A 13,644-nucleotide genomic window follows, 5' to 3' on the forward strand; every position below is an offset into this window, starting at 1 on the left:
ACCGAGAACCATGGGCACTGAAGGAAAAGAAATCCTGTAACAGTAGAACTTCTAACAATAGGGACCTTGGGTGCAGAATAACTGGGAAATGGGAAATAACTGTCTTATTAATTGATCTTAAGTCCTGGACACACGGTTATCCTTGTGCATTGGATTTATGATCCAGCAAGATCAGGAATGTTGCAGGGACAGGTACAGGGAATGACAAGCCCCTGGGCGATTAGGCCTTCTCTGGATGTGAGGCTTTGTGTGGCCTCAGGTCTGAATTGATGTAGGGGGAGGTTTGGTTATATCTATCTGAATCTGTATAGGTTCTGCACTTTTTATTCTTCCAACGTCAGCAGTAGAAGTAGGCCACAGCGGTTCCTGAGTGGTGCAATCAGTTAAGCATCTGACTACTGGCTTCAGCTCAGGTCATGATCTCAGGATCATGGGATGTAGCCCTGCATCCAGCTCCATGCTGAACACAGAGCCTGCTTGAGATTCTCTCTCTCTACCTCTGACCCTTCCACTTGTGCTGTCTCTGTCTCTGTCTCTGAAATAAATCTCTAAAAAAAGAAGTAGCCCACAGGTTTTTAGGCACCTCAATTAAATTAGTGGAATGTTTTTGAATTCTTCTTCTGTGTCAAGGGCAGACTGTAAGGAACATAGAAGATCAGGTTAAACTTGATCAGGAATTCTAATATGAGGTCTTCATTGGAGGCAAAATATAATAGTCCTTTTATATTTTATTTTTTTAAAGATTTATTTATTTATTAGAGAGATTGAGAGAGGGTACACACACAAAGTGAGCAGGGAGGGGAGGGGCAGGGGGAGAGGGAAAGAGACTCTGTGCTGAGAGAGGAACCCCAAGCGGGCCTCAATTACACAATCCTGAGATCGCCACCTGAGCTGAAATCAAGAGTTGAACACTTACCCAAAAGAGCCACCCAGGTGCCCAACATATGCCCTTTTAATTTAGACAGAAAATCTCTGCCTGGGGACTGGGGCTGTATCATATAGTAAGTGTTTTTCAGGAAAAGGTCCCAGAGCCATTTGTACTGATGGTGATGATTCTCTCTGGACTTTGTTAGATGACTGTACCGTGGAAACTTCCTCTTTACTCTGAGGGATTTGTTGTTTTATGAGGGTGGGGTTCAAAGGAGAAAGCATCTCTCAACTAGAATTTGACAAGGTATCCCATTAATTTTTATTTTAGTTTCCCCTAGGCTATTTAGGAGAATTATTGGCAATAATTTACTGGAGAACCCCTTAGAGCCCATCAACTGTGGTGGGGCCCCTATGGGGTCCCTCCTTTGAAGGTAGACATGAGGACATTTGAGAATTCACATAGGACCTTTGAGGACAATCTCTTTTCCAGAGTCTCAGTGTCTTATACCTGAGGCATTACTCTTTGGACCAGCGTTTTTCTGATAATGGAGCCCTAGGAGAGTGCAGTGGGAGAGGTGTTATTTTGAGTTTGTGGCCTTGAAGATGTTATAGCCATGAAGCCATTAGCTTGATGGATTTTTGTGATCTTGCTCAGGGTCCTTTCAAATTGCTCATCTATGGTCACAGTTCAATCAGGCAGTGGCCTCCTGCCTTATTTTCAACTACTGATTTCAGGAGATGGTCCATTTACAGAAAGGGCAGGCTGGGTGACCTGATTTATTGTATGGAACCCCACATGCCATAGAAAAAGGCCTTCCAAAAGGGCTCTAAAACCTGCCACAGATTTATCTTTATTTTGTCTGCATGTTTGTTTTACACACCAATCAGTGCAAGCAGTTAAGACTCTAGCAATGGCCTATAAAAAAATTCTGCCAGCCACTTCTGGTTGAGGATCTCTAATTCATCACTCGAATTCATTTGCTTTCTGAATCCACCTGGGCTTCCCAAGGACCTGCCAACAAGTGCACAAGCTGATAGAGATCTGGCAGCCCAGAGTCACAGGCCTGGGTGGCGACTCCACACTCTTCAAAAACTTTTGAGTTTCCTCTATAGGTGTAGGAAATTCAGTAACTTTGTTTTGGTTTGAAAGATTATTTATTCATGAGAGACACAGAGAGGCAGAGACACAGGCAGAGGGAGAAGCAGGCTCCATGCAGGGAGCCCGATGTGGGACTTGATCCCGGGACTCCAGGATCACACCCTGAGCCAAAGGCAGATGCTTAACCACTGAGCCATCTGGGCACCCCTGCAATTCTGTAACTTTGAATGAGGATACCTGGGAGGGTTTGTCTAGGGGTGTTTGAGTGGCTGAGTCAGTTAATTTCTGACTCTTAATTTCAGCTCAGGTCATGATCCAACCCAGCGTGGGGCTCCCCATTCAGCAGGGAGTCTGCTTGAGTGTTTCTCTCCCTCTCCCTCTGCCTCTCCCTCTGTGCCCGCTCACATGCTCTCCCTCTCTCTCTAAAATGAATAAATAAATCTTAAAGGGTAACTGTTTAGTAGCCTCTTCAGGGGAGAAAGGCAGTTCAGACAGAGAACTTAGTAAAATGTGAGCACTCAGGTGAAAAGAGATTGCAGGGAAGTGGTAGGAATCACATTGGCTATCCTCACTTTGCATTTTTGGTACTTATTGCCTTTTTTTTATAATAATAAATTTATTTTTTATTGGTGTTCAATTTGCCAACATACAGAATAACACCCAGTGCTCATCCCATCAAGTGCCCCCCTCAGTGCCCGTCACCCAGTCACCCCCACCCTCCGCCTTCCTCCCCTTCCACCGCCCTAGTTTGTTTCCCAGAGTTAGGAGTCTTCCATGTTCTGTCTCCCTTTCTGATATTTCCTACCCATTTCTTCTCCCTTCCCTTGCCTTTTTACTCTTTCATTAGCCTTTTGTGATGAGTCTTTTAGTGAGGCTATTTTGGAATCTTGAAGCCTTTAGGAAGTTTCTGCATATCAATTAAAGTAGGTATTCTATTTTGTTTATTCAGCTTGGAATCCCTTGTGCATCTCTCAAGTGCCAGTTTCTTAAGTGAGCAGTCTTGTTTAAGTGGAATGTTGCTCATAATGGCCCTTGCAGTGCTACATCACTTTTAGTAAAATTTTGCCATTCTTCCAAAATGGAAGTTTTTTTTTTTAATTGAAATTAAATTTACACTTTTAAAAGTTAAGTTAAAGTTTAAGATGCAGAGCAAGAAGTTCTGTTTGATGGAGCAGAGGAGTCATGGGATGATAAAATGAAGTCAGTTTATGGCCTACCCTCTTCGATGCCCAAATCTCCAGGGAGTTTACAGAACCCTGTCTGTCTGAGGTTCCCATTCTCAGCAACACTCCAGGAATCCGCTCAAGGAATCTATATACAGCCTGTTCCTCCAGCTCCCCTCTAATGCGCTGGGACTTCAGCACCCCTGTGCTGCCAGAGACCCGCTCCAACTGCTCATCCTGCTGTTCCAGACCCACTGTTGCTGTGCCTGCTGCTCCTCAGTGAAATGGGAGCTGGCCAACTGGAGCTCAGAGTTGAGGCATCTGTATTTCTCTGTTGTTCCAGCTCAAGTTCGGGCCACCACTGTCCCCTAGCAGTGCCTGTCTAGTTTTTCTTCAGCTAATGCTTGCACAGATGAAGTTCACATCTGATCCTTCATGTCCCTGACAACTGGCCGAGTACTTGGATAAAGGTTTTTCTTATACTCAATTCAGTCACGTTGAGGTTGAATTTTCGAGAATTTGCTTCAACCATGCTGATGATCTCAAGGTCCTCTTGATTCCACTCCATGCTCGAGAGGTTGTTTCTCAGCTTGATGGCGGTCCAACTGATTTCTTGCCTCCTAGCTGTGGAGGGGTGCTGGAAGAGCTCTGTCCATTTCTCAAATAATCCCTGAGCAGTGTGGACTGCCTTCTGTACCTCTCCTTTCACCATAAAGTAGGGGTCTTCCGTAGACACAGGGTCCCAGCTTCTAGCTGCCTCATGCCTGCTCTGTGCACAGGGCATCTGTGGCCTCTGATCCTCTTTCTGCTGACCTCACCAGCCTTCCCCAGCCACTGCCTCCTCAGCCTGGGGATCCCAGAGCAGCTGGTGTGCACAGGCCTGGCTGAGCGTATGGGTACACGGGGCCACCGTGGGTCCAGCACTCTGTCACCCTGCAGATGGTCCCCTACTCCGATGCTGGCCCCCTCGCCTGCCTCCCACCCTGCCAGGACTATGGTAAGCACAGGTGCCAGAAGATGGCATGCTCAGTTCTTTAGATACAAAGAATCCCATTGAAACAAATTTTATTCACCTGAGGCCTCCTGCTGAACCCAGTTGGTTTTGTTTTGTTTTTTGTTTTTGTTTTTTTTTATGATAGTCACAGAGAGAGAGAGAGAGAGGCAGAGACACAGGCAGAGGGAGAAGCAGGCTCCATGCACCGGGAGCCCGATGTGGGATTCGATCCCGGGTCTCCAGGATCGCGCCCTGGGCCAAAGGCAGGCGCCAAACCGCTGCGCCACCCAGGGATCCCCCCAGTTGGGTTTTTAAACTGGACCCAGACAACTCCAGCCATAACCACGAACGATTCCTAACATGGCAAAGGTTGAGATTTCCCACTGAGAAACCTGGGAATTGCGATCCGAAGGGCTATGAGCCTGGCTCCAGTCAGAACCGCCTGGCAGCTCACTTGGCTCTGGGAGGAACCTGCTGCCAGCTCAATCTGACCTGCCCTGGGGAGGAGAGCCAATTAGATGGGGAGCTCGGTGCAGGGCACAGAACTCAGGACTGAGAGCCAAATGGCCCTTAGAAATGGCAAGAAAGACCGTGAACTCAAAAGGCCTCGAGGGATACCATGCCTGTGTTTCTCACTGACCCCCAACCGCCCCCAGAAGTCTGCCTCACATCTTGTCACTGTATCAAGTCTGTTGAAGAACAAAAATCTGGCGTCACCTGGAGCTCAAGTTGCTGCAAGAGGGTCTTGAAGATAGTCACCAACGAAAAGCTATGAGGGCAGAATTCCAGGAATGTATTTCATTTAGGCAGCCATAAAAGCTTTGAGATTAAAGCAAAATAAAACCAGTCACCACTACTAAGAAGATAAACATTGTGAATGATGGAAATGTTGACAGACTGAATACAGCTGTTGTAGGAACGTGCACATTTCTCAACAGCTGATTCCTCAGCCGTGTCATGAGAATGTAGATGGCTCAGTTGTGATACACTGGTGATACATCAAATATCCCCAAAGACAATAAATTAAATGTTTTATGCAGTTTTATGTTTAAAAACTTTGTTAATGTACAGGCATTGGCACATTTAAAAAAATATTTATTTGAGGCAGGGAGGAGCAGAGGATGAGGAAGAGGAGAGAATCTCAAGCAGATTCCCCATGAGCTCAGAGCCCAGCTTGGGGCTCCATTCCCATGACCCTGACATCATGACCTGATATGAAATCAAGAGTCAGAAACTTAACCAACTGAGCCACCCGTGTGCCCCAGCATTGGCCCATTTTTATTTATTTATTTAGGAAAATGAAACCTTTTCTTTTTTTTCTTTTTTTTTTATTGGAGTTCAGTTCGCCAACATACAGCATAACACTCAGTGCTCATCCCGCCAAGTGCCCCCCTCATTGCCCATCACCCAGTCACCCCAAACCCCCACCCACTCCCCTTCCACTACCCCTTGTTCATTTCCCAGAGTTAGGTGTTTCTCATGTTTTGTCACCCTCACTGATATTTTCACTCATTTTCTCTCCTTTCCCTTTATTCCCTTTCACTAATTCTTATATTCCCCAAATGAATGAGACAATATAATGTTTGTCCTTCTCCGATTGACTTACTTCACTCAGCATAATACCCTCCAGTTCCATCCACGTTGAAGCAAATGGTGGGTATTTGTCATTTCTAATGGCTGAGCAATATTCCATTGGATACATAGACCACATCTTCTTTATCCATTCATCTTTCGATGGACACCGAGGCTCCTTCCACAGTTTGACTACTGTGGACATTGCTGCTAGAAACATTGGGGTGCAGGTGTCCTGCCATTTCACTGCATCTGTATCTTTGGGGTAAATCCCCAACAGTGCAATTGCTGGGTCGTAGGGCAGGTCTATTTTTAACTCTTTGAGGAACCTCCACACAGTTTTCCAGAGTGGCTGCACCAGTTCACATTCCCACCAGCAGTGCAAGAGGGTTCCCTTTTCTCCACATCCTCTCCAACATTTGTTGTTTCCTGCCTTGTTAATTTTCCCCATTCTCACTGGTGTGAGGTGGTATCTCATTGTGGTTTTGATTTGTATTTCCCTGATGGCAAGTGATACGGAGCATTTCCTCATGTGCTTGTTGGCCATGTCTATGTCTTCCTCTGTGAGATTTCTGTCCATGTCTTTTGCCCATTTCATGATTGGATTGTTTGTTTCTTTGCTGTTGATTTTAAGAAGTTCTTTATAGATCTTGGATACTAGCCCTTTATCTGATAGGTCATTTACAAATATCTTCTCCCATTCTGTAGGTTGTCTTTTAGTTTTGTTGACTATTTCTTTTGCTGTGTAGAAGCTTATTATCTTGATGAAGTCCCAATAATTCATTTTTGCTTTTGTTTCTCTTGCTTTCATGGATGTATCTTGCAAGAAGTTGCTGTGGCCAAGTTCAAAAAGGGTGTTACCTGTGTTCTTCTCTAGGATTTTGATGGAATCCTGTCTCACATTTAGATCTTTCATCCATTTTGAGTTTATCTTTGTGTATGGTGTAAGAGAATGGTCTAGTTTCACTCTTCTGCATGTGGATGTCCAACTTTCCCAGCACCATTTATTGAAGAGACTGTCTTTTTTCCAGTGGATAGTCTTTCCTGCTTTGTCGAATATTAGTTGACCATAAAGTTGAGGGTCCACTTCTATATTCCTCAGCATCTTAAAAGCCATCTACAAAAAACCCACAGCAAATATCATTCTCAATGGGGAAAAAACTGTGAGCCTTTCCCCTAAGATCAGGAACACGACAGGGATGTCTACTCTCACCACTGCTATTCAACATAGTACTAGAAGTCCTAACCTCAGCAATCAGGCAACAATCAAATTGGCAAAAAAGAAGTCACACTCTCCCTCTTCGCAGATGACATGATGCTGTACATAGAAAACCCAAAAGCCTCCACCCCAGGATTGCTAGAACTCATACAGCAATTCAGCAGTGTGGCAGGATGCAAAATCAATGCCCAGACATCAGTGGCATTTCTATGCACTAACAATGAGACTGAAGAAAGAGAAATTAAGGAGTCAATCCCATTTATAATTGCACCCCAAAGCATAAGATACCTAGAAATAAACCTAACCAAAGAGGTAAAGGATCTATACCCTAAAAACTACAGAACACTTCTGAAAGAAATTGAGGAAGACACAAAGAGATGGAAAAATATTCCATGCTCATGGATTGGAAGAATTAATATTGTGAAAATGTCAATGTTACCCAGGGCAATTTACAAGTTTAATGCAATCCCTATCAAAATACCATGGACTTTCTTCAGAGAGTTGGAACAAATCATCTTAAGATTTGTGTGGAATCAGAAAAGACCCCGAATAGCCAGGGGAATATTAAAAAAGAAAACCATAGCTGGGGGCATCACAATGCCAGATTTCAGGTTGTACTACAAAGCTGTGGTCATCAAGACAGTGTGGTACTGGCACAAAAGCAGACACATAGATCAATGGAACAGAATAGAGCATTGGCACATTTTTAAATCAAATTGCATACACAGAGCTTTTTATAATCTAGGAAAGTAGAATGCCAGGAGTCAACAAAATGTGATAAACTTAAAGCATTAAAACAGAAGGCACTTCACAAAATCTATTCACTATAGCAGCTGATATATCCTCATTTATATCCTTCACTTTATAAGTGGCAGTGAATATGTACCTGGATTGGAGACCACACAGAAATATGGAATTTCGTGGCCGCAAAAAATCTAAGACAAACAAGTAATGAGCCCTTGGCCAATGTTTTTTTGTTTTTGATGACCTTAAGTCTACTTTGACTTTTCTCTCCTAAGAGGAAAAAAACCAGAAGGATTCAGAACTGGAAGAAAAAGTGAAAGCCCGGAATGTAATTACTTGAGGGTGGGGGGGGATTGGTGGGTATTAACTCACTCCCCACCCCACCACCCACTCCCGCCCCGGAAAAAAAAAAACCCCACAAAAATTCAGCTGAGTTACCTTGAGACCTAATTGGCCTTATTCAACAATTTGTGAATACAGTAGACTCCTAATCATAGGACAGACTAATTTAAGACACCTAATAGACAGGCTCTCCAAGGAGCTGTACAAAATGGGGCACCTGGGTAGCTCAGTCAGTTAAGCGTCTGCCTTTGACTCAGGTCATGATTCCAGGGTCCTTGCTCAGTGGAGAGCCTGCTTCTTCCTCTCCTTCTGCCCCTCTCCCCTGCTCCTGTCTGTGTGTGTGTGTGTTTGCATGCTCTCTCTCTCTGTCAAATAAATAAATATCTTTAAAAAAACAAAATGCAAAAAATGGAAGGCTTTTATAGGAAGGAGGGTAGAACAAGGAGATTATTAGCAAAAGAAAAAAAAAAAGGATTATTTCAAGCATGGTTACCTTCTCTTGGGGGAAGTTTGGGGTCTTATCAGGCAGATGACCTCATTCATGCTGACCAGGAAATGCCAGACTGATTGGTTTAAAATTCCACTCCTGGGAGAGGTTGAAACTACAATTAAGTCTTGATTTGCTACCCTGGGGGCAAATGACTACCTTGGGCCTATTATTTCTTTTGTTTTTAACAGTTGTTAAGAGTGATAAATGCACAAGGTAGACATTCAAATCTAAGGAAAGGTATGCAAACAGGAGTAACTAAAAGTAAACCTCTCCTAGAATTTCCCTTCATTGCTCTCCTGAGAGGGAGGGATTCCTTATTTCTTACCCTTTTCTGCCTCTGTTTATTCCCTTATTTTGTTGGGATACATCCCAATACTGTGGAAAGTGTGTTTACACTACTCGCCAGTTCTATTAGTAATGGAGCTGGGTCTAGACCTCTAGAATTTTGAAGGCTTGGTGTTTGGCTTCTAGCCTCCTGGGTTGCTGATAACGGTCTGATACTCCTTTCTTTGCAGGTGACATTTACTGCTGTTACAATATATAATCTATCTATCATCTATCTATCTATCATCTATCTATCTATCATCTATCTATCTATCTATCTATCTATCTATCTATCTATCTATCTATCATCTATCTACCAGAGGCTGTTTAGATTGAGTTTGAATACCTCGTTCTGAGGCCTGACCACTTGTGTCTAGTTGCGGGTCTTCTTCCATTTAGTCTATGCAGCACTTGGAGGGTCTTTCCAACAAGATTGTATCTCAGTCACCAACATGAATTAACCTAGCCCTTCGTTTCAACCGTGAATAGGCAATGACTAACCACCAGACGTCTCTGCAAAATCAACAACAAAATTGATGAAGGACCAAGATGAACAAACAGAAAAAAAAAAAAAAAACCCAAAATAATTCAGGGAACTGAAAGTTTTAAATTGCTGACTGGTCTCTAAGTTCGTGCCTACCAAAACCTCAAGTGACCCAGCGTGCTATTCAGTAACTCACTCCCTTCCTCCTATAAACAATGTTTGTATATCTCTATCTCTCTTTTCTGACCTCCAGTATGGCCTCCTCCATCCTCACCCACAGCAGACCACCTTGATTTCCCTGAGAATTAGAAGAGTTAGAAGAGAATTCGCATGAGCTCCCAACACCATATCTACCCAACTACCTTACCACGAAGTCATTGTCCCTGCTCTTAGAGCAGCCCAGCTCCTTCCCCTATGCCCTAGATCCCATCCTTTCTCTCCATCCTAGGGATGTGGCTTCACCTCTGCCTCCCCTCTGTCCTGTATCATCTCCCCCTCTCTACTGTATCATTCCCATCAGCATGCAAACAGGCAGGTATTTTCATGTCTTGAAACACAACAAACAATCCTCTGCCTTTCCCCTCCAGGGACTGCCTTTCTCTCATCCTCCCTTTGCAGGTGAACTTGAAAAACTTGTCTAAACCAGTTGCCTCTGATTCTTCATCTCCATTCTGTCTTAATCAAAGATTTTGCCCTCACCATTTTGCCAAGATAAATCTTGTCAAGATCAACAATGATCTCCTTATAACTAAATCCAATGCTTGATTCTCAGATCCCATCTTAAGTCAGATGCAGGCAATCACTCCTCTTTGAACACTGTCATCACTTGGCTTCAAGCCCTCACATTCCCCTGGTTGACTTCCAATCTTACTGGCAACTCCTCTTCACTCTCCATAGCTCGTTCACCCTCCACTGTCCACCCTCTTAATGCTGGAGTCTCTAAGACTAAGTTCTTGAACGCTTATCTACACTCTTCATGAACTTCTTTTTGAAGACCATCTATATATAATATCTACAGCCCCAACTTGTCTCCTCTGATCTCAAGACTTCGTGAATATAACTGCCTATTCCATATCTCCTTTTGGATGTCAAAAGGCATCACATGTTTAATAGGTTCAACATTGAGCTCCTCATCTCAACTTCCCTCTTCCCAAATGACTCCTCCCATAGTCCTTGGTTCTGTTACAGAAAACAGTAATGAGCTTTCCTAGCATTCTACCTAAGAACATGAGAAGCCTCTCTTTTTCTCATATGACACATCTCATGCATTATACATTATATAATATACTCATTTTATATCCAGAATATGACACCTTGTAGTCACCTATGCCATACAACAATCATTTCACACCTGGACCTTCTGTAATAACATCCTTACTAGAATGACCACTTCTTTCCAGTTTGCCTGATTTTCTCATTCCAAGTTCAGTCTCAGGAAACCCCCTCAGACCCACAGCAAACTAGGATAATTTTTCATCCTACTTCTACCTGAGCTCTGCTTCTTCCATGGCGTCCTTACAGTCTATTCTCAATGGAGATAGATAGGCTGATTTTTATGAAAAACAAATTTAATCATGTCACTTCTCTACTCAAACCCTTCATTGGCTCCCCATGGCACTCAGAGAGGAAGCTGTTGCTTTCAGTGGCCTCTGAGACTGCAGGATCTACAGACTTGAAAGCACGAAGATGGAGAGTTCCTTTATGATCAGGCTGATATCGAGGTACTTGTGGCATGTGCAATTGGCAGTGTCCAGAACTAGAGGGAGAATTGAGAACATATTCTTTTTTTTTTTTTTAATTTTTTATTTATTTATGATAGTCACAGAGAGAGAGAGAGAGGCAGAGACACAGGCGGAGGGAGAAGCAGGCTCCATGCACCGGGAGCCCGACGTGGGATTCGATCCCGGGTCTCCAGGATCGCGCCCTGGGCCAAAGGCAGGCGCCAAACCGCTGCGCCACCCAGGTATCCCGAGAACATATTCTATTTGTAAAACAAAAACAGATGGTTATGGAAAAAGTGACAAGTGGGAATTCCAGGAAATTAGATATATTTGTTAAACTGGAAAAAAAAATAAAATGGAAAAAAATAGTAGATAGGACTGAAAAGTAGATAGGACTGAAAGACAAAATTATATAATCTGTATTTAGGGATACTAATGATAAATAAATGTCATATACATGTAATTTGTTTATATAGTATCTCAAGTACAAAATGAAAACCACATAAATCTATATCTTTGTAACATGATGCCCTAAACTCCCAGAATCTTCAGTGTGATCCTTCCTAAATATGACCCTCAAGATCAGAAAATCCGAAATCAGCATTGATATAACACTGACATCCTATCCAAAGACCATTCAAATTTCACCAACTATTCAATGATGTCTCTTTCCTGTTTGGTTCGTGCTTTTCACCTAATAATCACGTTTTTTGTCTCCTTTAATTTAGAACAGTTCTTTAGTCTCTCCCTGTCCTTACAACCTTAAAAGTTTTGAAGAGTATAGACCTTTCATTCTGTAGGATGTAGCTTGGCCTGGTTTCCTCAGGACAGGACTCAGACATGCATTCTTGGGAGGAATATAATGAAGGGATGCTCTTCCCACTACATCACATAAGGAAGCTCTTGATATTGACCTATTCGACTACTGGTGATGTTAATCCTGATCACTTGGTAAATTTGTTGTCCGCTAGGTTTTTCCATGTTATGTCATCATTTTTCTCTTTGAACTTGATAAGTATTTTGTGAAAAGGTACTCTGAAACTATGTCAGTATTCTCATCTCATTAAACTTCCATTTATTTGACTTAGTATCCATTGATGATTCTTGCCTGAATTAATCACCACCATTGTGCTAGTTGTTAGTTTTTCTCTCTCATTCATGATTTTATTTATTTAAGTACTTTCTCTTTTCTTTTTGATAAATCTGGCTAGGGTTTATCAATTTTACTAATTTTTTCAAAGAAGCATTTCCCGATTTCATTGATCTGTTCTATTGTTTTTTAGTTTCTATATCATTTATTTCTGCTCTAATCTTTTTTATTTCCTTCCTTCTGATGGCTTCAAGCTTCATTTATTGTTCTTTTTTAGCTCCTTTACATATAGGCTAAGTCATTTGAGATTTATCTTTCTTCTTGAGATAGGCCTATATTGCTATATACCAGCCTCTTAGGACAGCTTTTGCTGCATCTCAAAGGTTTTGGACCATTGTGTTTTCATTTTCACTTGTTTCCATGTATTGAAAAAAATTTCTTCTTTGATTTCCTTTTTTTTTTTTTTTAAGATTTTATTTATTTATTCATGAGAGGCAGAGAGAGAGGCAGAGACATAGGCAGAGGGAGAAGCAGGCTCCTCTAGGTGACCCCAATGAGGGGCTCAGTCCCAGCACTCTAGGATCATGACCTGAGCCAAAGGCAGATGCTCAACCACTGAGCCACCCAGGCATCCCTCTTCTTTGATTTCCTGGTGGACCCATTCATTGTTTAGTAGCATGTTGTTTAACCTCCATGTGTTTGTGGTGTTTCCAGATTTTTCTTGTGGTTGACTTCAAGTTTAATAGTGTTGTGGTCAGAAAATATACATAGTATGATCTCAATCTTTTTGTATTTGTTGAGGCCTGATTTGTAACCTAGTATGTGATCTATTCTGGAGAATTCCCATGTACACTTGAAAAGAATGTGTATTCTGCTGCTTTAGGATGGAATGCTCTGAATATATCTCTTTAAGTCCATTTGGCCCAGTGTGTCATTGAAAGCCATTGTTTCCTTATTGATTTTCTGTTTGATGATCTGTGCATTGATATAACTGGGATATTAAACTCCCCTACTATTATTGTATTATTATCAATGAACTCAAACAAACATCATGTTTGTTATTAGTTGTTTTATATATTTGGGTACTCCCATGTTGGAGGCATAAATACTTACAATTTTTAGGTCTTTTTGTTGGATAGACCCCTTAATTATCATATAGGGTCCTTCTTAATCCCTTGTTACAGTCTGGCTTAAAGTCTAGTTTGTCTGGCAGAAGAATGTCTACTCCAGCTTTGTTTTGACATCCTTTTGCATAATAAATATTTCTCATCCTCTCACTTATTTTTTTATAAGGATTTTATTTATTTATTCATGGGAGACACAGAGACGGAGGCAGAGGGAGAAGCAGGCTCTTCACAGGGAGCCCGATGCAGGACTCAATCCCCAGACCGAGATGACACCCTGAGTTGAAGGCAGATGCTCAACTGCTGAGCCATCCAGGCGTCCCACTCCGTCCCCTCTCTTTCAATCTGTGGGTGTCTTTAGGTCCAAAATGAGTCTTTTGTAGGCAGTATAGAAATGAGTGTTGTTTG

General features: G+C 42.4%; 1 pseudogene; it reads right to left on the reverse strand.

Moving 5' to 3' along the window:
* Window positions 1-588: 588 nt before the first annotated feature.
* LOC112921526 (syntaxin-6 pseudogene) lies at window positions 589-3,916 on the reverse strand (annotated as a pseudogene).
* Window positions 3,917-13,644: the final 9,728 nt, after the last annotated feature.

Source organism: Vulpes vulpes, chromosome 11 (assembly GCF_048418805.1).
Source record: "Vulpes vulpes isolate BD-2025 chromosome 11, VulVul3, whole genome shotgun sequence".
Lineage (NCBI taxonomy): Eukaryota > Metazoa > Chordata > Mammalia > Carnivora > Canidae > Vulpes > Vulpes vulpes.